The sequence below is a fragment of the Pleurodeles waltl genome, chromosome 11, assembly GCF_031143425.1.
Source record: "Pleurodeles waltl isolate 20211129_DDA chromosome 11, aPleWal1.hap1.20221129, whole genome shotgun sequence".
Taxonomy (NCBI): domain Eukaryota; kingdom Metazoa; phylum Chordata; class Amphibia; order Caudata; family Salamandridae; genus Pleurodeles; species Pleurodeles waltl.
In genome coordinates this window covers 1,009,069,928-1,009,094,762 of record NC_090450.1, presented here as the reverse complement: position 1 = coordinate 1,009,094,762, position 24,835 = coordinate 1,009,069,928, and the positions used below count along the sequence as shown (strand labels likewise).

The 24,835-nt window shown below is 46.6% G+C and overlaps 1 protein-coding gene across 1 annotated transcript in view; it reads right to left on the bottom strand.

The window, feature by feature from the left end:
- Window positions 1-24,835, bottom strand: part of LOC138266501 (transmembrane protein 132D-like) — a 1,755,118-nt gene that overhangs the window by 1,647,866 nt on the left and 82,417 nt on the right. The window lies entirely within an intron of this gene.

Below are 24,835 nucleotides of genomic sequence, written 5' to 3'. Positions count from 1 at the left end.
TCAGCAATCATAACTAAGCATAAGTCATTGCTAGCCTTCATCATGTGTACTCAGCAATCAAAAGTCCCTGTAAGTCATCGCCATCCTTCTCCAGCTGTACTCAGCAAACATAACTCATTGTAAGTCATAGTCAGCCATCATCAGCTGTACTCAGCAATCATAACTAAGCATAAGTCATTGCTAGCCTTCATCAGCTGTACTCAGCAATCAAAAGTCACTGTAAGTCATCGCCATCCTTCTCCAGCTGTACTCAGCAAACATAACTCATTGTAAGTCATAGTCAGCCTTCATCAGCTGTACTCAGCAATCATAACTAAGCATAAGTCATCGTCAGCCTTCATCAGCTGTACTCAGCAATCAAAAGTCACTGTAAGTCATCGCCATCCTTCTCCAGCTGTAGTCAGCAAACATAACTCATTGTAAGTCATAGTCAGCCATCATCAGCTGTACTCAGCAATCATAACTAAGCATAAGTCATTGCTAGCCTTCATCAGCTGTACTCAGCAATCAAAAGTCACTGTAAGTCATTGCCAGACTTCATCAGCTGTACTCAGCAAACATAACTCATTGTAAGTCATAGTCAGCCATCATCAGCTGAACTCAGCAATCATAACTAAGCATAAGTCATTGTCAGCCTTCATCAGCTGTACTCAGCAATCAAAAGTCACTGTAAGTCATCGCCATCCTTCTCCAGCTGTACTCAGCAAACATAACTCATTGTTTGTCATAGTCAGCCATCATCAGCTGTACTCAGCAATCATAACTAAGCATAAGTCATTGTTAGCCTTCATCAGCTGTACTCAGCAATCAAAAGTCCCTGTAAGTCATCGCCATCCTTCTCCAGCTGTACTCAGCAAACATAACTCATTGTAAGTCATAGTCAGCCATCATCAGCTGAACTCAGCAATCATAACTAAGCATAAGTCATTGCTAGCCTTCATCATGTGTACTCAGCAATCAAAAGTCCCTGTAAGTCATCGCCATCCTTCTCCAGCTGTACTCAGCAAACATAACTCATTGTAAGTCATAGTCAGCCATCATCAGCTGTACTCAGCAATCATAACTAAGCATAAGTCATTGCTAGCCTTCATCAGCTGTACTCAGCAATCAAAAGTCACTGTAAGTCATCACCATCCTTCTCCAGCTGTACTCAGCAAACATAACTCATTGTAAGTCATAGTCAGCCATCATCAGCTGTACTCAGCAATCATAACTAAGCATAAGTCATTGCTAGCCTTCATCATGTGTACTCAGCAATCAAAAGTCCCTGTAAGTCATCGCCAGACTTCTCCAGCTGTACTCAGCAAACATAACTCATTGTAAGTCATAGTCAGCCATCATCAGCTGTACTCAGCAATCATAACTAAGCATAAGTCATTGTTAGCCTTCATCAGCTGTACTCAGCAATCAAAAGTCCCTGTAAGTCATCGCCAGACTTCATCAGCTGTACTCAGCAAACATAACTCATTGTAAGTCATAGTCAGCCATCATCAGCTGAACTCAGCAATCATAACTAAGCATAAGTCATTGCTAGCCTTAATCATGTGTACTCAGCAATCAAAAGTCACTGTGAGTCATTGCCAGACTTCATCAGCTGTACTCAGCAATCATCACTCAGCGTAAGTCATCGTCAGCCATTATCAGCCACAGTCAGCAATCATAACTCATCGTAAGTCATTGTGAGCCATCATCAGCTGTATGTACTCAGCAATCATATCTCAGCCTAAGTCATCGTCAGCCATCATCAGCTGTACTCAGCAATCATATCTCAGCCTAAGTCATCGTCAGCCATCATCAGCTGTAGCGGGCAATCATAACTCATCATAAATAATTGTGAGGGGATTATAAGTCACTGTAAGTCATTGTAAGTCATCGTAAGCCATCTTGTGTCATCGTCAGCTATCGTACGCCTTCGTCATCCACGAACCACAACCTACACACAGAAAGTTTCACCAGATGACTAGAGAAGTGGAATCGAGCCTGAATTGATTACCACATGCTCCGTTGATTCCAAGATTAGAAGCAGAATGATGTGTCGTTGTGCTGTGTGATGCTCCAGGTCTGCGAGAGGCAGTGAAGACCTTGGTATTGTGATATGTCTACGCTTCCCTCTGGTCACTGCGCAATCCTTTGACCTATTTGCTCCTCCATGGAAGGTTTCCTTGAGTGTTTCTCTTTCTTCTTAAGCTTATCTGAGTCACATTAATTCAACCATCTGCATCGAATTCTGTTTCGCATACTCAGCACCACTCTTGGCCGGGAGGAGGGCATATTTTCATTTTTGACTCAACAACAGGGATAAAGTGGTTGGTTGGCCTGGGGTGGGGCTCGGGGTGTTTTTGTCATCTTTAAAGAAAATACTAGAGTGGGGATATATTTGGAAGAATATATCTTGCTGGGTTTTGTTGTCTTTTGTATTGTTTCAGTTTGCTTGGCACAAAGTCCTTCAGTGTTACATGCCAAGGTCGGATACCGTTTCCAGCCAGCTGCACGCCAAAATACTGGGGCGAGCGAGAGTTTGCAAAATCATTGGAAATTGAGCTATCATCGCGAGGTGATCAGTTTTGGGGGGGCGCGGATCCAGCAGCCATGACAAGCCACTACTGAGACGTTTGCAGGAAGATGTCTGTGAGTGCTCAGCAAACGGGCAGATGGCAGACTCCCTTTGTAGGCCGGGCCCCCAGAGCCGTCCACACACAGCTCGGAAACGGACACGTGGGGGACTTCGGTGGCATTTCATCCAACCTCACTGAGGAGTCCAGTTCCCGCTGTCTTTGGGTGTTTCTGTGCATGGGATTCAGGGGTCGGCATCTTGTTCCGTCCCGTGCACCCTAAGTGTATGTGCTATGTTTCTTTTCCACAGCTTTGTCATTATTTCTCTCTGATCTCCGAAAAGGGCCAAAGACAAGCCAATGACATGGATGGCGCGAGCCTCTAGAATATACAATTTAACAGTTCTATTCGCTGAGGAATTAATTCACATTTTTCTTATGCCGGTCGGTGCACATTTTTGAATGTTGTGTGTATGTTTCTGTACAGCTAAGAAACAGTTAACATGTACACTTAAAAAAAAAGTATCAATAAAAAAAGGTTTAGTTCTTGCCACAGAGTTTAGCACATGTTGAGCTGAGAGATCAGTGCTTAATTTGTAAAAAATAAAATAAGCTCCAGGGCCCTGATTCGGGAGGTCACTGGAGCTTGTGCCACCCACTGCCCCTGAGGGCTCTGCCAATGACGCGACCATCGCTCTGCCACAGGTGTGACAATTCAGACTACCCAGGCCCCCAAAGCTGTAGGAATGGGGCAGGCGGCAGGTATTAGTCATTTTCAATCTACATTGAATTGGCCCCAGTACTTTTTAGGTCGAGCGCGCAAACGCTGTTTTTCTGACGTGTTGTTATCTATTTGGGCTTTTAACCACGCCCACCTCATGCCCATCACTTCCACTCGTTCGTGGGCTTGCCTTTCAAAAATCATTTGTTATCATTGGTAAATGCTTTACATTTGTCCCTCCCTGGGGTAGTTTTGTTACCTCCTTGGACACCGACCCTGTTTCATGGATAATTGCACGTTTGCAGATACATTTGACTGTGAGCGAAATTCTTTTGTGTCTCTCCTTCGCGCTCACGCTCATGGCAGCCGCGGCCCTTTGAATTGACTTGCTTTTGTGAACTGTTTTACTTTTCATTATCAATTTATGTGGCAAGAAAAGTCTGGTTAGAAATTTACAACGCTAAAAGCTTTAACTCGAGCAGACGCGAGACCCATTGCATTGCAAATGCTTGTTCATTTCTACACTGCTGCCCCACTGTCATTTTTGGCCGCCTTGAGGACCTACCTTGCCAAATTTGGGGACCAACACACGCCCCTGCTACAGCACGTAAAATACTGGTGATAAAGTATTGCTCAAGCAAACACCAACTGGTCTACAAAGGCCCCTAAATGTTTTTCATGTTTGTAATCAAAAGAACAGACCACAACTAAATCTGTAGAAAACAAACATTTGCAATTCAGCAGCCACCAAATGTATCAAAAACAAAGGCCTGTTTATATCTAGGGGTTTCTAGGGGTTCGGCTTCATGAAAAACTTAAGTTGAATCACTAGTTTAGAGCATAAATAATTGGGTGCAGATGCTTTCAGTTGGGTATGGTGAGGTGTTTCTGGGGTTTCACCAGGAATTTTTGCACACAGACAAAAACGCACACATACTCTGTCCCCTTTCTGTTTGGAAGGACCTCGAAATGTTGGTTATTTCACAAAATAATGTGTTTTCTCTCACTTTGAACACCCACCAAGGCGCATTCCTCTCTCTTTTCACCGCCTCTTAAGCCCCTCTCGTGCGCCTGCTCGTGGTATTATACATCTTAACATCCTGTGATTGTCGGGGAATGTGAAGCTAACGCCCCCCCCATTCATACTGACCGGGCTACGCCCCTGACTGCCACTTCCTGTACCTACCTATCCCCAAAATCTATTGAGAGAAACCTCTACTCTACTGGAGCTGGTCAAAGGTACCCGTATCCTGGATTCATTGGGAGCTAAGATCGCCCCGAAACTGAATGAGGCTCCCACCTGAGTTTCAATGCTTTGGCCAGCTAAGGTTTGAGTCCGGACTAATGAACATGGCAATACTCGTCGACTCATGCTTCATGAAGTAGTGTCTGAGAAATGCACCTGAGGGTCTCTAAAAAGATTACTATGGAAAGAGCTACTCAGTGCTTAATTTGTAAGAAAGTGCACGCCAGGGCCCTTCTCAGGCGGCCACTGCAGCATGCACCACACATTGCCCGTACAACGCTGCCAATGACAGAACTGACACAACTACTGACCGTCACACTCCTAGAAGTGTGACAATTCAAAGTATTTGTGGCACCCAAAGCTATTGTGATTGTGTGAGCGGCAGGTGATTTTTAATGTATATTGATGTATTAAACACTGTTGTGCTGAGTTCAAAATTTGACACATAGCCCCACCATGTGGTGGACTGTCACTAGAGCCAGTGCCGACAATTAGGTGCCGGTGCTGAGCACCGGAAACCACTGGCTCAAATTAAGCACTGGAGCTTGTCGTTTTTCCTAAAATCCATCACAAGAATGGTACATACTATCTGGATAAAATCTTAAAAGATCTGCAGTGAATGACCTTTAGTTCCTCTCCTTTAGGCACATTGTGGAGGCTCTTTCACAGCTATCAAGAGCACAGCTGTTAGTGACATCTTTTATTTCACCATCTCTGCCACCTTATCTGGCTACTAACCTCAAACGATTGGTAGGACTCATATTTATAAGATGCAGATTCCTGCTTTCACCTCTAAAGTCCATCCAACCCTGGCAGGATCTGGTGTTGTTGTAGACCCTGCGGAAGCAGTCCTGAGTCTTTAATGACGTCATATGCCTCTGCCCGTTCTTATTGGTCCTTATAAAGAAACTTCCGCATTTACGCTTTATTCGACTGGAGTGAGAAGAAACAAAGCTGCTTTGGCCAGAAGCCTGAGTGGTACGGAGGCGCAGCTCATGAAAAGACCACCCAGACATTTGTAATTGTAGTTCTAATTGTATTTGTATAGCGCTTACCACCCCTGCCGAGGCGTCAAATCACTTTTCAGCGAGTAGCACGCTACTCCGGAACCCAAATGGAATTAATGGTGGATTAGTATAGGTAAATATGAGTACAATATTTGTATTAGTATGAGTAAGTTCCAAAGGAGGTGAGTTTGTTAGTTGGATTGACTAGAGTAATGCAGGGATAGAGGAGGGAAGAATCCAGAAGTGTTAGTTGGGAGTTTATAGTAACAGGATGAGGCTTGGGATGAGTAAAGGAGAGATGGGGGAAGGAAGAGTCTATGGAAAGGGTTAGGACGATCCTAGTAGCAGAAGGGGTTCTGAATGAGTCAAAGGTGAGATAAATGAGGGAGACTTTAATAGGGTTGTTTGGGAGATCATGGTAGTGACCTGAGGTTTGGGGTGAGCCAGGAGCTGTAGAAGAGGGAAGAGCTTAGGCAGGTTATTGTGGACATTATAGCAGTAGAATGGGTTTGGGATGAGTCCGAGTGGGGATGGAGGATAGATTGATAGAGACACAGGGTGATGGGGAGACAGAGTAAAGCCTACACGAGAGTTTTGTTTGTCTTGTACACTAGGACTAAAGTAATAAATAAATAGATATGCCGGCAACCCTGGTGGTCTCAAGACCGCCAGGGTTGTAATGAAGCCCTTTATGTATTGACTCTTCTTTTTGTAAACATTATCAGAAGATTGGAATGTTGAGAGCTCCACTGAAGACAGTAGATTAGCTCCAGGATTATAACAGCTGGTAGAAGCTGGGGCTCCAACATTCCAATCTTTGACTTCCTGTTTGTCCCTTTTCAATTTAGAACATTCTACCCTTAGTGGGTGGAATGTTCCAGTAGCCTTATAGCCCTTCTGCTTCGGGGTATAACAGTTGTTAAAGGCCCTCTGCCTCTTCATAGGACCTCCCCTGCGGCTCGGGCTATAACTCGGCCTCAGGTCCTTTAACAACTAGTAGAACCCTCCACAGCGGGCTATATTAAAACATTGACTCCATTGAAGACAGCGGAGTAGCAACGGGCCTCTTATGACTGGTATAAGCCCGGGGCTCCAATATTCCAATGTTTGTCTTCATGTTTCTCCCTTTTTAATTTACAACATTCTACCGTTAGTGGGGGAATGTTCCCACAGCCTTGTAGCCCTTCTGCCTCGGGGTATACCAGATGTTAAAGGCCCTCTCCCCTATGATTCGGGCCTGTAACACGGGATCAGGGTCTTTAACTAATGGTAGAGCCCTCGGCAGAGGGTTGTAAGGGTATATTATGCTATGTCATTGAGCAGTCCAAGCACAATGGCATCTTATGACCCGGGTGATGACTTTGCTCATTGACTCATTTTCCACTGAAGTACATTGTTTTTATTTAATGTCCGTTCTAGGTGGGGAGGGCAGAACTTTTAAAGCTGTATTTTATGCAGTTTTATTGTAATGGCTTTTATTAACCTGTCAATAAATCAATCAACTACTAATACTTCTCCTGAGATAGACAACTGTTGTTGTGTTCACCTCTAATGTACACAAACAGCGCCACCATGTGGCAGACTCTCATAAGTGCAAGTATTGATAATTAAGTGCCAGTGCCCAACACCGGACACCACTGGCTCAAATTAAGCACTGACAGTGCTGCGCCCCTGACGCTCTCATCTGTCTCCTTCAGCACCACAAAGAGAATCATTCATTGGGCACATGGATAGGATAGTGTGAGCTTTTGTTAGCCTCCTCACGCTGTTCCTACTTCTTCGGCCTCAGAAGGATGAAACCCCGAGGCTGATTATTTGTTTTACCCAGTAGTCAAACGTTTTCGTTTTCTGAATTTTTCCACATTCCTTTCAGTGTCATCAACGGTCGTGGGTCAGGAGAGATTAAAATTAAGAAACAGCCAGGACGGATATTTAGAGAAAGCACACAGAGGAAGTATTTGTTGTATTAATGCAGAGAAACGCTTGCATCGAAGGGCGAAGGCGCGGAGACCACCAGGGGCGCCCACCACGGACCCAACATTAATTTCACGCATTCCTCCTGCGTGCCCCCAGACTGAGGTGTCTCCAGACTCTAATATAACTATCCTTAGGTATAATTGTATCTTATTCTAGTATTATATTCCACACTTTTACTGCATTAAACTGTGATTTGCATCACTACCCTTGAAATATTCATATCTCCAAGGTTCTGCCAAAAAAAGCTGATCGCCTCTTATTCTTGGCACTGATCATATAAGGCAAGGGAGGTTTTAGCCAGCCTCAGGATTTCAGCGCTGCTCGTGACTGAGGCCACCGTGAGTCAGTCAGTCACTCTGTGGACCTCAGTCCTGCTCGCAGCTGCTGTCACCGAGAGGCAGTAAGTCACTCTGAGATCCTCTGTCCTGCTGGCAGATGCAGCCACCATGAGGCAGTCAGTCACTCTGTGGACCTCAGTCCTGTTCTCAGCTGCTGTGGCCGAGAGGCAGTAAGTCACTCTAAGGCCATTAGAACTGCTGGCAGATGCAGCCACCATGAGGCAGTCAGTGACTCTATGGACCTCAGTTCTGTTCGCAGCTGCTGTCGCCAAGAGGCAGTAAGTCACTCTAAGGTCCTCAGAACAGCTGGAAGATGCAGCCACCATGAGGCAGTCAGTGACTCTGTGGACCTCAGTCCTGTTTGCAGCTCATGTTACCATGAGGCAGTAAGTCACTCTGAAGCCCTCAGTCCTTCTGGCAGAAGCAGTCCCCCTGAGGTCGTCAGTCACTCTGGGGGCCTCAATTCTGTTCGCAGCTGCTGTCACCGAGAGGCAGTCAGTCACTCTGTGAACCTCAGTCCTGCTCGCAGCTGTGTCACCGTGAGGGAGTAAGACACTCTGAGGCCCTCGGTCCTGCTGGCAGATGCAGTCACCCTAAGGCAATCAGTCACTCGGAGGACCTCAGTCTTGCTCGCAGATGCAGCCACAATGAGAGAAGCACTCACTCGGAGGACCTCAGTCTGACTCGCAACTGCTGTCATTGTGACACTCTAAGTCACTCTAAGGACATTAGAACTGTTGGCATATGCAGTCACCCTGAGGTAATCAGTTACTCGGAAGACCTCAGCCCTTTTGGCAGCTGCATTCACCATGAAGCAATCACAGGCACTCCGAGGACCTCAGTCTGCTTCACAGATGCACTGCCTGTGCCAATATTGTCATCCTGAGGCACTCAGTCACTAAGGAAACCTCAGTCCAGCTCGCAGATAAAATAACCACGAGGCCGTCAGTTCAGCTGGAGCGATGTGAGGTCACTAGGATGCGATCACTGGCGCATCCAACCTCAAGCAAGCTCGAAGCAGCAGCTTCTAGGCTTGGGATGGAATAACCCGTTGTAGGTCACCCTTTCAAGGGCACCGCTGCAGGTCACTGGATCCCTTCGGCCATCATTAGTTGGGCAGTGAATCTTCTCGACCCTCATTGGTTGGGCAGTGAATCTTCTCAACCCTCATTGGTTGGGCAGTGAATTCTCTCGGCCCTCATTGGTTGGGCAGTGAATTCTCTCGGTCCTCATTGGTTGAGCAGAGTGAGGAAACTGAGTTGCTTTTCTCGATGTTTGCATTTTTATGCACGTGGGAAATGTGCTGTGCACTAAAGCGAAATATCAGGGAGTGACCAGTTATGTTTTTTTACTTAACCCCAACAGACTCAATCAATCAACCAGGATTTATAAAGCGCTGCTAATCACCTGATAGGGTATCCAGGCACCTGCAGGTCCCAGAGGCTCATTCGAACAGCCAGGTCTTGAGGGCCCTTCGGAATGCCCAAAGTGAGGTGATGGTCCGGAGGTGCGTGGGGGGGGCTGGTCAAGGTTTTTGCTGTGATGTGAGAGAAGGAGCGTCCTCCACTTCTGCTTCCGTAGATGCAGCAGAGCGTCTTGACTCATTCCCCTCCCCTAGATGCACCTTGAAGATGTCTGTTCACAGAGCCCCACTGTGGAAGTGTTTTTCATTCAGTCAGTGAAAAACAAAAATGGAGTCTATGAAAAGCGCCAACTTCACCATCTGCACAACAATTACAACCCTAAGCACATCTTTGATGAGATCCCGAGTGCACTCCACACACTCTCCTGGTGACAGCATTCTAGATCCAACACGCATGTACTGCAACGCAGCGCATCTCTGGCTTGCATGCAACACGCACAAAATGAAACCCAGAACACTCAACTGAAAACACGGTCTGGTTCCTCACTGCCTACATGTAAGGCTGCATGGCCTAGCACCAGCAATCCCTTGTCCACATTCACCAAGCAGAATATTTCATTAGTTCAACCGTGGACAGACACTCAGCTGGTCATCATCCCAGTGGGGCACAAGGTAATGAACACATAAACTGCAAAGAGCTCCAAGCGCCACATCCAGTCTCATCCTCCATGTGAGATGCTCCACCTTCCTCAGCACAGACCTACAGGCCCCGCATGGGACCCCACAAGAGAGAGCTCGGCTGTCAAGGCCTCTTCCAGGTGCATGATCTATAGCAGTGCATGGCTCAGGCCGGGATACCTTTGTGGACTGTTCTCTTTGTTCCAGCCACCAGTGACTTACCCAAGAAATACTGTCCCTACATATGGAAGAGTCTACAGTTCAGTGGGAGATCGCTCTACGTTAAGGTTAAAGCTATGGAACACTTTAGTTGGCGAGGGTACCAAGATCTGAACTTTGATTGAAGATTTCTCTATATGAAGGTTTGAAGCTAAAAAACTCCTTCCTTGGCGAGGGTACCAAAACCTGCCCTTTGATGGAAGATCCCTTCATGTAAAGGTTGGAAGCTACAGAACTCCTTCCTCCAGAAGGGGAACCAAGATCTGTGGTTCAGTGGAACATCCTTCCATGTGAAGGGTGAAAGCTACGGAACAACATCCTCCAGCGGGAGTACCAAGATCTGAGCTTCAGTGGAATATCCTTCTTTGAGGGTGCCAATATCTGTGCTTCAATGGAAGATCCCTTCATGTGAAGGATGGAAACTATGAAACTCCTTCCCTGAGTGAAGGTACAAAGACATGAGCTTCAGTTGAAGATCCCTCTATGTAGATACAAAGATCCTTGCTACAGTAGAAGATCCCTTCATGAGAAGGTTGGAGGCTAAAGAACTCCTTACCCTGGTGAGGGCACAAAGGTCTGAGCTTTGGTGGAAGATCCCGCCATGTGAATGCTGCGAGCTATGGAACTCCTTCCTTCAGCTGGGGTACCAAGGTCCGAGCTTCAGTAGAAGATCCAACTGTGTAAGTAGCAACAGCTGTGCCATAGTGAAAGATCCCTTCATTTAAAGGTTGGAAGCCACAAAACTCCCTCCTCTGGTGAGGGTGCCAAGATCAGTGCTTTGGTGAAGATTCCTTTGTGTGGCTACCAAGATATGAGCATCAGTAGAAGATCCTTCCTTTTGAAGGATGACAGCTACAGAACAACTTCCTCCAGCTAAGGTGCCATGATCTGAGCCTCAGTGGAAGATCCTTCCACGTCGATACCAAGATCTATGCTGCAATGGAAGATCCCTTCTTGAGAAGGTTGAAGGCTGCGGAACTCCTTACCCTAGTGAGGGTGCAAAGGTCTGTGCTTTGGCAGAAGATACTGCCATGTGAAGGTTGGAAGATACGGAACTGTACAAGTGTACAAGACTTGAGCTTCGGTTGAAGATCCCTCTGTGTGGATACGAAGGTCTGTGCTATGGTAGAAAATCCTTCAATGTCAATGTTGAAAGCCACAGAACTCCTTCCCACAGCAAAGGCACCAAGCAAAACTCAGGTGATTGGGGAAGGTATCACGATCAACACTACCAAAATGGTTCTAGTTTGAAATGATGACTAATGTGTACTAATAATGCCACCTAATTCATCAAAACACTCATCCATGTTCAGAGATAGGCTGTCTTATCAGCTCACTACCTAGCATTGACTCCCCAGTGCATACATCTAGAAATATACCTCCTTTCTGATTCAGCAGAATAATAGCAGAAACTTCATCACATATGTAATCTAAGAGATTGTTTATAACAAAGTAAAGGAAGAAAATAAATTGACACTATACCCCCTTTGTCTTTTTCTTCCCCTTCTATCTATAAGATTGATCTATTCTGAGTTATTACATATAGCATAGGTTGTATCTTATAAAACATAAACTTAGATACGGATACTCATGCATACTTCAGTGTCATGTCAGAGTGCAAAGGTTTGGTGTTTCACCATGCGTCCCATCTGGGCGTAAGCAATCTGGCAAGAACCTCAGAAGTCTTCATTCCATTAGTGAAAATAAGGGCCCAATTTAGATTTTGACAGACTTGGTAGTGCACCTCAAATGTGACGGAGTACCCTGTCCACCAACCTCTCAGTCCACCTGACATATTTGGCATCAGAGATACCGTCAGCTTTCAGTCCGGGATGTCCACTGAGATCTTACTCCGATGGCATGACGAGGGCTGGAATCACACCACCTGTCCTATTTAAGGCTTAAGGTCTGATCTCTATCTTTTTCTTTCCATCAGCACCTGCTGGTGATGAACAGAAAAATATAAATATTTACCCCTAAACCTGCTGGTGAAGAACATAAAAATACAAATAATGACCCCTACACCCAGGCCAAACTCCCAGGGTGTGACCTTCTTTTCAGTTGTGTCCTGTTTTGTTTTTAGCATGAGAGCAACGCCACCCTAGATTAGTGAGAGCTGGGAAACACAGAATGATCCTCGGTGTAGCTTGGAATATAGGGCAGGAAGCCAAGTTGGTTGACTTTGATACAGCATAGATCAGGCTTCTCTAACGAGTGGCTCGCGAGCTACTGGTGTCTCTCCAGCTGCCTGTAAGTAGCTCTCCTGCTTGGAGGCCAGTCTGCTAAACTTGAAGCTTTTGCTTGGCTGAAATAATATATTTATACCAAAATTGTAAATTGTGTCTTCAAGATAAAAATTTATGTATTTTCAGAACTCATATACTTTTGTTTGGAGAAAAATGGTTGAGTTTCCAAAATATACTTCAAGCTGATATTTGACTAATAAGTGATGTGGCACTTGGGGAAACATTGTTGAAATTATTAATATTCCTGCCTTGGTGGCAGGGACATTGTGTATTACTCACACAGATGCAGTGCACATTGACAAAGCCTGCAGTCATGCACAATGCACTCATGTGTTCATTGCTGTAATTTTGCATAGGGTGGCCAATAATGTAAGTTTGCCTGATGTGGTCATTATTACGACATTAATAATGTTAGTGTCTCAGAAATATTTTCATTACCATAAGTAGATCTTACTTCAGAAAAGATTGGAGATCCCGGCCTGGAAGGTATACATAGATATTTACATAAACAGATGTATACAGACACACATGCACATTCATAAGTAAATTATATGAATACATAGATATAAATATACATTAATGAGTTCATACATACATAGACAGACATAAATGTATGTATATTACATATAACAACATACACATACATACATAGGACAGGGGGACAGCACTTTCTTCTCCCCTCTTTTCCTTTCTTCACGGGAGCCATGATTTAAGATGCTGCTCAACTAAATAATCGGCTGAGCAATTTCTTACCATTATTACAAATTACACAAGTGCCTTTTGACAACCCACACATTCTGCAGTGAGTTTGCTCCACCTTATGCAATAAAGGAGCTTTGAGGCTGCAGCAGACTTTGGCCCTCATTACAACCTTGGTGGGTGGCGGAGGCCGCCCGCCAAGGTTGGGCCGCCGAGCAGCCGCCTATGCAGCTGCAAACCCGCCAGCCGCATTACAACATCCCCGCTGGGCCGGCGGATGTCGGCCGTAACATTGCAGCCGGCTCCTAATGGAGCCGGCGGTGTTGCGGCCATGCGACGGGTGCGGCTGCACCCTTGGCGCTTTTCACTGTCTGCTACGCGGGTCCTGTGATGAAGCAGCCACCTGTGCTAGAAAAAATATTAACACTAGGTTACAATTCTGAGCAGCGCATGACAAAACTAAGTTTGTCTTCCACTGGGCACTGGATCCCATACAATAGGCAGAAGTCCATTTTTTTATTTTCTCTTGCCTGAGCTGCATCTTCTCCCTGTGAGTGAAGCTTGCATGTCTGCTGCCTGTGCTGCGCCTCCTCTCTGTGAGTGAAGCTTGCATGTCTGCTGCCTGTGCTGTGCCTTCTCCCTGTGAGTGAAGCTTGCATGTCTGCTGCCTGTGCTGTGCCTTCTCCCTGTGAGTGAAGTTTGCACGTCTGCTGCCTGTGCTGTGCCTTCTCCCTGTGAGTGAAGCTTGCATGTCTGCTGCCTGTGCTGTGCCTTCTCCCTGTGAGTGAAGTTTGCACTAGTTCTGCCTGTGCTGCGTCTTCTCCCTGTGAGTGAAGCTTGCACATCTGCTGCCTGTGCTGCGCCTCCTCTCTGTGAGTGAAGCTTGCACTGCTACTGCCTGTGCTGCGCCTCCTCTCTGTGAGTGAAGCTTGCACGTCTGCTGCCTGTGCTGCGCCTCCTCTCTGTGAGTGAAGCTTGCATGTCTGCTGCCTGTGCTGTGCCTTCTCCCTGTGAGTGAAGTTTGCACTAGTTCTGCCTGTGCTGCGCCTTCTCCCTGTGAGTGAAGCTTGCACGTCTGCTGCCTGTGCTGCGCCTCCTCTCTGTGAGTGAAGCTTGCATGTCTGCTGCCTGTGCTGTGCCTTCTCCCTGTGAGTGAAGTTTGCACTAGTTCTGCCTGTGCTGCGCCTTCTCCCTGTGAGTGAAGCTTGCACGTCTGCTGCCTGTGCTGCGCCTCCTCTCTGTGAGTGAAGATTGCACGTCTGCTGCCTGTGCTGTGTCTCCTCTCTGTGAGTGAAGCTTGCACTGCTGCTGCCTGTGCTGTGCCTTCTCTCTGTGAGTGTAGCTTGCACGTCTGCTGCCTGTGCTGCGCCTCCTCTCTGTGAATGAAGCTTGCACTGCTGCTGCCTGTGCTGTGCCTCCTCTCTATGAGTGAAGCTTGCATTCCTGCCAAGACCTGCACTTGTCGGGTCTATGGGCTTGCAAGTCTGCTACCTGTGCTGTGCCTTCTGCCTGTGAGTGAAGCTTGCACGTCTGCTGCCTGTGCTGCGCCTCCTCTCTGTGAGTGAAGCTTGCACGTCTGCTGCCTGTGCTGTGCCTTCTCCCTGTGAGTGAAGTTTGCACTAGTTCTGCCTGTGCTGCGCCTTCTCCCTGTGAGTGAAGCTTGCACGTCTGCTGCCTGTGCTGCGCCTCCTCTTTTCACGTCTGCTGCCTGTGCTGCGCCTCCTCTCTGTGAGTGAAGCTTGCACGTCTGCTGCCTATGCTGCGCCTCCTCTCTGTGAGTGAAGCTTGCACTGCTGCTGCCTGTGCTGCGCCTCCTCTCTGTGAGTGTAGCTTGCACGTCTGCTGCCTGTGCTGTGCCTCCTCTCTGTGAGTGAAGCTTGCACTGCTGCTGCCTGTGCTGTGCCTCCTCTCTGTGAGTGAAGCTTGCATTCCTGCCAAGACCTGCACTTGTCGGGTCTATGGGCTTGCACGTCTGCTACCTGTGCTGTGCCTTCTGCCTGTGAGTGAAGCTTGCACGTCTGCTGCCTGTGCTGTGCCTCCTCTCTGTGAGTGAAGCTTGCACTGCAGCAGTTTCCGAATGGTCAATGGTTTCATAAACGTGTTCTCTGTTAAAAAACACAACACTTTGCTACTGTCTGTTAAACACCACAGGACTTTCCTGCTCTTTGTTAAACACCACAACACTTTGCAACTCTCTGTTAAAAAACACAACACTTTGCTACTCCCTGTTAAACACCACAGGACTTTGCTGCTCTTTGTTAAAACCAAAGCACGTTGCTGCTCTCTGTTAAACACAACAGCACTTTGCTGCTCTCTGTTAAACACCACAGCACTTTGCTGCTCCGTGTTAAACACCACAGCATTTTGCTGCTCTATGTTAAACCCCACAGCACTTTGCGGCTCTGTTAAACACCACAGCCCTTTGCGTCTCTCTGTGAAACACAACAGAACTTTCCTGCTCTCTGTTAAACACCACAGTACTTTGCTGCTCTCTGTTAAACAACACAGCACGTTGCTGCTCTCTGTTAAACACTACAGCACTCTGCAGCTCTCTGTTAAACACCACAGCACTTTGCGGTTCACATTTAAACACCACAGCACTTTGCTGCTCTCTGTTAAACACCACAGCACGTTGCTACTCTCTGTTAAACACTACAGCACTCTGTGGCTCTCTGTTAAACACCACAGCACTTTGCGGCTCACTGTTAAACACCACAGCACTTTGCTTCTCTCTGTTGAACACCACAGCACTTTGCTGCTCTGTGTTAAACACCAGAGCACTTTGCTGCTTTCTGTTAAACACCACATCACTTTGTTGCTCTGTGTTAAACACCACAGCACTTTGCTGCTCTATGTTAAACCCCACAACACTTTGCGGCTCTGTTAAACACCACAGCACTTTGGGTCTCTCTGTGAAACACCACAGCACTTTGCTGCTCTGTGTTAAACACCAGAGCACTTTGTGGCTCTCTGTTAAAAACCAGAGCACTTTGCTGCTCTATGTTAAACACCAGAGCGCTTTGTGGCTCTTTGTTAAACACAACAGCACTTTGCTGCTCTCTGTTAAACACCACAGCACTTTGCTGCTCTCTGTTAAACACCACAACACTCTGCAGCTCTGTGTTAAACACCACAACACTTTGTTGCTCTCTGTTAAACACCACAGCACTTTGCTGCTCTATGTTAAACCTCACAACACTTAGCGGCTCTGTTAAACACCGCAGCACTTTGTGTCTCTCTGTGAAACACCACAGCACTTTGCTGCTCTGTTTTAAACACCAGAGCACTTTGTGGCTCTCTGTTAAAAGCCAGAGCACTTAGCTGCTCTGTGTTAAACACAACAGCACTTTGCTGCTCTCTGTTAAACACCACAGCACTTTGCTGCTCTCTGTTAAATACCACAACACTCTGCAGCTCTGTGTTAAACACCACAACACTTTGTTGCTCGCTGTTAAACACCACAACACTTTGCTGCTCTCTGTTAAATACCACAGCACTTTGTGGCTCTCTGTTGAACACCACAGCACGTTGCTGTTCTCTGTTAAGCACCACAGCACTTTGCAGCTCTCTGTTGAACACCACAGAACTTTACTGCTCTCTGTTATACACCACAGCACTTTGCAGCTCTCTGTTGAACACCACAGCACTTTGCTGCTCTCTGTTATACACCACAGCACTTTGCTGCTCTCTGTTGAACACCACAGCACGTTGCTGCTCTCTGTTATACACCACAGCACTTTGCAGCTCTCTGTTGAACACCACAGCACTTTGCAGCTCTCTGTTGAACACCACAGCACTCTGTGGCTCTCTGTTATACACCACAGCACTTTGCAGCTCTCTGTTGAACACCACAGCACTTTGCAGCTCTCTGTTGAACACCACAGCACTCTGCGGCTCTCTGTTATACACCACAGCACTTTGCAGCTCTCTGTTGAACACCACAGCACTTTGCAGCTCTCTGTTGAACACCACAGCACTCTGCGGCTCTCTGTTGAACACCACAGCACTTTGCAGCTCTCTGTTGAACACCACAGCACTTTGCTGCTCTCTGTTATACACCACAGCACTTTGCTGCTCTCTGTTGAATACCACAGCACGTTGCTGCTCTCTGTTATACACCACAGCACTTTGCAGCTCTCTGTTTAACACCACAGCACTTTGCAGCTCTCTGTTGAACCCCACAGCACTCTGCGGCTCTCTGTTATACACCACAGCACTCTGCGGCTCTCTGTTATACACCACAGCACTTTGCGGCTCTCTGTTGAACACCACAGCACTCTGCGGCTCTCTGTTGAACACCACAGCACTTTGCAGCTCTCTGTTGAACACCACAGCACTTTGCAGCTCTCTGTTGAACACCACAGCACTCTGCGGCTCTCTGTTGAACACAACAGCACTTTGCAGCTCTCTGTTGAACACCACAGCACTTGGCTGCTCTCTGTTACACACCACAGCACTTTGCTGCCAGCGGTGGCTCAGGATCTCAGCTACTCACATCTAATTTTGAGGAGTGGTTCAGGGACGTCTGACAGGAGGTTAGACCCCTTTGGCCTCGGCTGCTTCTAATCAGAGTAAACCATGCTGACCTCTTACATTGTCCCCAATCCCTCTTTAATCTTCCAGCAGCGCCCCGTCATGCCCCGAGGGGGCGCTCTTTGCGATGTTTTCAAAGCAGAGCGGGGGGGGGGCAAGGTGTGAGGGTGTGGGGGGGTACGGTATGAGGGGTTCTTTGATCACAGTCACAAGTTTGACATGACCTTTCCATCCCCCTTCTTCCATTCACTGTTGCCAAACCGTGTGTTTTAAAGATGTCCTTGGAGGATCTGGAGACCCCAGAATGGACCTTACCCGAGACTGACAGCAGATGCGGGAAGCATTCCTTAGGGTTTCAAAAAATGAAATCCAAATCTGGAGCGTTTGCATCCTTTTTCCACTTAATCCACTTCCAGGATGAAATGAGGTCAGGGATCAAGTGATGTCACTTCGACAATGTCCCTGGGAGGTCAAGGGGCGCCTGATCTCAGGTGCTTCCTGCTTTAGACACACCTCAGTATTGTCCTCTCCTGAAGAACCAGGCCGCTCTACCTGCCCCAGCCCACACCTCTTCCAATTAAAAGCAGGTAGGACCTTCACTGATGAAGAGTCCGAGACCTCAGACATGCAGGTCCAGCAACCCCCTGTCCTCATGGGATTCAGGGCACCTGCCCCTGTGGTGTTGGTTGCTTGAAAAACCCATACGTTTGGTGAGGTCCCTCCGTAGGAAAGATCGGTGTTGATTAGTTTATGGAAAGCTAATTAGTCCTATGTGTTCTGCATGAAAACTGTAGCAATGACAACGTCACATTTCTATGTATAGGGCCTGCACCTGAGATGTTCTGAACCTGGAAACCTTCACAAGCAGAACTTCAGAGGAGTTTTAGATTTGCTTGGTGCTATGATGAGCGCATGTTTGATTTCGATGCTTGTGTGATTATAAAAATATGTCTTTCATGTTATGTTATGATGCATTATGCTATGTTCATTCTTTTACCTACACGAATTGATATGTTGCACGTGGTTTATTCTGCTAAACTGGATATTTAACCTGAGGAGGGTCGAAAAATTGCTTCGCTATGGGAGTTGACGTTAGTTGGAGGTGAGTTCCCACATCACTTTAATAGACACAATGCTTAATATTGATGAATATTCAACAGTCATTTATTTTATATTGGAATGAAGAATCGTGAGTAGCAAAACAATGCGCAAATTTCACTGTTGCCAGAGATTCCACAGATTTATAACCCAGTTAGTTGATGACAATCTTGAAGCTAATATTAAATTCCAAGAAACGGCAAGATTATAGTCCAGTCGGCTAATACCAAAGTTGGAGAAAGATCAGGTAGCAATGTTCGGAGGAGTAGCAGCCAACACGTGTTTCGCCCCTTTAGCGAATAAGCGAGGGCTTTCTCAAGGCTGTAGAAAATATATATAGGCAGTATGAGTCACATACCGAACAAGAATATTACCAGATTGATAGCATGCTATCAGTGCAAGTCATGCGAAGCATCATGTGCTCCCTGTGGGTGAAACCAATAGATATAGAAAAATAGCCAAAACAGACTCCCAGGTGTGAGCCAATGGGAGTTGAGGATGTTTATAAATAAAGTGCTCTATGTTAGTGTTCGTGTTACCGATATTGATTTCTTGCCTGGCTATGTTTGCTCTTCATCCTTTAGACCCACCCTGAGGAAGCCCGTGAAAGGGCGAAGCGCGTTGCTGCACTTGGACCTCTGAGAAGAACCAAGGTTCACAAGGATTTCCAATATTTAGAATCTGCGTGCCTTCCTTGCCTTATCGTATGACTGTTTCTTATATTCCTTGAATTTGCTGCCCCTCTACTGTTCTGTTTAGACATGTCTGCAGGATTCAAAGTGTTTTAAACTCAGCCCCCACCTCACATGTACACCACAAAAGAGACAACCCATCTAGCACTTGATCCCTGGTGACAGGCCCATTAAAATGTGTTCTCCAGAGTGTTGAAGCCTCTTGAGACAGGGCAGCGGGTTCTGTGACAGGTCAAGGTAGAATCCATCTGAGACGTCAAACAGGACATCACAGTGGCCAGGGTGTGCTAGAGAGGGCCATCTGGTGGAAAATGGAACAACCCTGGCAGAATTCTGAGCATCCAGGAAGAGTTCTTTACCAAAGATAACCCTCAAATCATCCAACTTAGATGACAGTTTGGGGCTCATGTCTAAATCATCCTCCCAACAGTCTGGGCCCCAGAAAGGAGTTTGGTTTTCTAGTCCAAGGAAGTTCCACTTTTGTAAAGTTTCCCCCTTGTTTTCTCTGCGACTGTCACACAGTTGTTTGAAGCTGGTGTGTATTGCTCCATTGACTTGCAGGTGTCTGTCACTGTTTTATTAGATTATAAGGAATTATGGGCCAGATGTACCTAGCTTTTTTTTGTGCCTGCCTATGGCCTTATTCTGTGAATCGGGCAGTTTGCGACCACAAAAAAAAACTTTTTGGTGTACAAACCCTATTTTGCAATTCAGTAACCTATTACCGAATTGGAAAATAGGGATTTTGATTCGGCCTTGGGAAGGGGCTTCCCCTCCTAATAGCAACTCACAGTAAATCCTGGGGTGCGGTCACAAAACATTCGCAGTTTACCACCAACCCATTCCCAAATGGGAAGGGGTCCCCAGGAGACCCCTTCACCTTTGGGACTATGGGTGCAAATGTTTTTAAGAGCAGGCAGTGGTCCCACGGACCACTGCCGAATCTGAACAAATGAAAAGAAACTTTTGATACAGACTGTATTTTTTTTTTTTAAATTGGTTTATATAAAAAGCAGCCACAGACATAGTGGTCTTCTGACCCCAGCAGGCCACCATCCCTCTGATTGTAGCCATTCCCAATGGGTTGCAAATTGTGACCTGCCTCTTGACTATTGATAAGGCAGGTCCCTTGTGACCCACTGGGAATCGCTAAATATGTCTGAGACACATTAGTACATCACTCTTCGGGATTTTCTAATTGTGAATCGCAAAGATTCCTAATGAGGAAATCCCAAATACAAAGCTACGTACAGTTTGACTTATACGTCTTAAATTTAACTATATCAGTAAATCCAAAGGACTGGATCAGGGGGTTCAGCATAAAAGTGACAAAAGAGTGGGGCACCCATAAGCTAGAGGGACACCGTACTACAGGGTGAAAAAGGAGATATTAACAGTGTGACGTCTACCGTTGAACACCAGTCAACAAAGACTGATATCACTGGAACTCTCTCCCCCGCATGAGCACACTATAGGGGAGAAAAAGGAGATATTAATGGCGTGACGTCTACCGTTGAACACCAGTCAACAAAGACTGATATCACTGGAACTCTCTCCCCCGCATGAGCACACTATAGGGGAGAAAAAGGAGATATTAATGGCGTGACTTCCACCATTAAACACTAGACACAAGACTGATATCACTGGAACTCACTCCCCCGCATGAGCACACTATAGGGGAGAAAAAGGAGATATTAATGGCGTGACTTCCACCATTAAACACTAGACACAAGACTGATATCACTGGAACTCACTCCCCCGCATGAGCATACTACAGGGGTGAAAAAGGCAATATTAACGGAGTGACGTCTACCTTTGAACACCAGGCAACAAAGACTGATATCACTGGAACTCTCTCCCCCGCATGAGCATACTACGGGTGTGAAAAAGGAGATATTAACTGCGTGACGTCTACTGTTGAACACCAGGCAACAAGACTGATATCACTGGAACTCTCTCCCCTGCATGTTCTCCAGTATCTGAAAATGAACCACGTGCAGGAGGAAATGACGGGAAATATTAATCTGCAATAGAGAAATCCATTACCACGCATTGTTAGCAAGAACAAGAGATCCACTGAATATAATCCATTTAAAAAAGATTGATTGACGAGTATTGTTCATGAGAAAAAGTTAAATGTGAGGCCATTGTCTTCCACTCAATGATCCATGGCGTGTGATGTTTCAAGGAAACAGGTCAATGGACACAATACCAGGTTAGACACAGGCCTTGGAATCTATGGTCTTTAGAGAATGTGCAACTCAATAATGGCCTGAACATTATCAATACCATTGTAAGGTCCAGTCGGAGACAAAAGTTGTTGTCTTATTCACCGGCTCCCAAGTGACTGCGATTCATCAGAGGGTGGGCGGTAGACATCTTCACCACCATCAATCCTCACCCCATGCTCAAGTGAAGAGCATTGCAGACCCTGATTACCACTGCTCACGTATTTATTATCTGCACAATGATATGGTGTGACTTCTTTTCATTTGAGTAGTGACTCCACCGGTTGAGAAGAACTCAGTACAAAGTAAATTCACAACTCTGAAAATAAACCTTCTAAGACCATTAAATATAATCAATGTTTGTTATAAATGTATTTTTCATGTGATTTCCATTAAAGCTGCATTGACTCTTGGGTGATTCTTGAAAATTTACTGAATATTCATATCTATGAGCTCCTCTAGATGGGCTCTGCCACGAAAGAAGGCTGCCATGCTCGTGTAACCATCAGGAGCCTTATTGACTGCCCAGATAGATGCAAGACCTGGAGTCTTGCACTGAGACCCTGCAACATCTCTTCGAAGCATGGATAGTGATCCTTATGGGAGCCAGACATTTTTCAATTTTTAGGTCAGTACTTAGGTGTACACTCTCACTGTTAGCAACAATAGGGGCTTAAGTTGGGAGGTCCAAGGCCCTCACGAACACGGCTGCCTCTCCCGCACGAATCATACTGGGTGCTGGGAGAAGCCCAATTTTTTTAATTGCTCCCGCCAGCCAGGAGCAAAGATGAGTTCAGATGGAGTGCCCATGACTGATACCTGCACAGAGAGAGGGGCTCAAGGGCCACTCCCCTTTTTCAAGGAATTTGGCCCAGGGGTGGCTCGCCAGGGGGCTGCGTGCCTCACCTAGATCCCCATTTTTGGCGGCTCTCATTTAACAGGTTTTTTTTACTTTTGTGAAGTTTGTGCAGATTTGTCAAACGGCGCCAAAGTAACTAACCAAAAGACACATTTCCTATGTGTAGGAGGTTGGCCTGGTTCATAGTGGGTACCTATGGTACTTACACCTGATACCAGGTCCAGTTATCCCTTATTAGTGAAATGTAGGCAGTGTCTAGGGGTAGCTGTAGGCAGGGCAGCCAAGGCTTTATCTAGGAGACATGCAAAGCTCATGCAATACCACTGTAGTCACACAGTACTCACACACGAAAGAAAACACTCAATGTTACAAAAATAAAGGTACTTTATTTTAGTGACACAAATGCCAAAAATAATATAGAGACTATACTTCTTTTGGAGGTAAGTAATACACAAATTATATACACTAGTATGCAGAAATGTGCATAAAAACAGTTTGAAAACAGTGCAATTAGTGAAAATCACAATAGTTGGAAACAGGCTTAGGGGGAACAAAAACCATATTCTAAGAAAGTGGAATGCGAATGTCAGTTTCTCACCGAGGCAAGTGTAGTGTGTAGAGGGGCACTGGGCATATTAGAAAACCCCAAAGGTAAGTACTAGAACCCACCCCAGTGCCCAGGAAAGCAGGAGTAAATCACAGTAACTTTCCTAGAAGTCACAAGAATACGAGAAAGAAGATTATGCAAGAACCAGAAGAGACTGCAAGACACCAACGATGGATTCTTGGACCTGGAGACCTGTGGAAGAAGGGGACAAAGTCCAAGAAGCACTGAAGAGTCCAGGGAGAACAGGCGCCCCTGCTAACCCAGACGAAGGAGCAAAAGAAGAACCACCAGTGAAGAACAACAGTCAGTACTGCACCCAAGAAAATGGATTTGGGTTCAGGGTACGTGCAGGTGACGTTCCATGCCAGAAGGAGAGTTTCAATCTGGTTTGCATCGCTGGAGTCCGCCAACAAGCCTTGGCACATGCAAAGCTCGCGGTTAGTGGAAAATGGAGCTGCCCGAGACCATGAGGGACCTGATCGACTTTACCCAGGAGGGGAAATTAGAGGGGCTTTCAGCAACTCAGAGAGCCCACAGAAGACCAGGCACCACACACAGGGGTCCCAAGCACGGGGACAAAGGAGGTGCAAGAAGAGGCCCACGCAGCACTACGACAAAGGCTCCCACGTTGCTGGAGAACCACTCAGGAAGATGTGCGTTGCAGGATAGAGTGCTGGGGGCCAGAGCTGCAAGATGCATGAAGAAGTTTATGGAAGGATGTCAACAAGCCTTGGCAAATGGAAAAACAACAGTGCATGGGGGTACTGTCTTGTGTGGCGAGGCAAGCTCTTACCTCCACCAAAGTTGGACCGTCTGGCTCACTTCAGTCCACCACCTGTGATGTAGGATCCACGCAGCTCATTAGGAGAGGGGATCCACTCAGCCAGTCATCTCTGCAGTAGGTGCCTGCTGAAGCAAGGGAGTGACTCCTTCACCCCAAGGGAGATTCCTTTTCTCTTCTGGTGCAGGCTGAAGACAGGCTGTCCTCTGAGGATGCACAACCTGGAAACAGTTGCAGTTGCTGGCAGGAGCTGAAGATACAATGTTGCAGGACTTTTTTTGTTGCAGTTTGTAGAGTTCCTGGAGAGTCCAGATGCAGTTTCTTCAGTGAGAAGGTGAAGTAGAGAATGCAGAGGATTCCTGCTAGAGTCTTGCAATCTAACTCTGAAGAACCACCCTAAGGAGAGACCCTAAACAGGGGGATTGGTCCCCTAAGCACCTAACAGGGGAGGGCTTTGACGTCACCTGCTGGCACTGGCCACTCAGATGCTCCCAGAGTTCCCTGCCAACTTGGAATCCAAGATGGCAAAACCAAAGGACCCTCTGGAGGAGCTCTGAGTACCACCCCTGGGGTGGTGATGGACAGAGGAGTGGTCACTCCCCTTTCCTTTGTCCAGTTTCACACCAGAGCAGGGACTGGGGTTCCCTGAAAAGGTGTAGACTGGATTATGCAAGGAGGGCACCAAATGCGCCCTTCAAAGCATTTCCAGTGGTTTGGGGAGGCTAACCCTCCTAAGCCTGTAACACCTATTTCCAAAGGGAGAGTGTGTAACACCCTCTCCCAAAGGAAATCCTTTGTTCTGCCTTCATGGGCTTGTGCTTCTCAAGCAACAGGAGGGCAGAAACCTGTCTGAGAGGTGGCAGCAACTGGGGCTGCCTGGAAAATCTCAGAAGGCTTTAATAGCAATGCTGGGGGCCTCTAAGGAGCCCCCGGAGTGCATGGAATCATACAACCAATGCTTGCAAAAGCCTAGGGGTATGATTCCAACGTG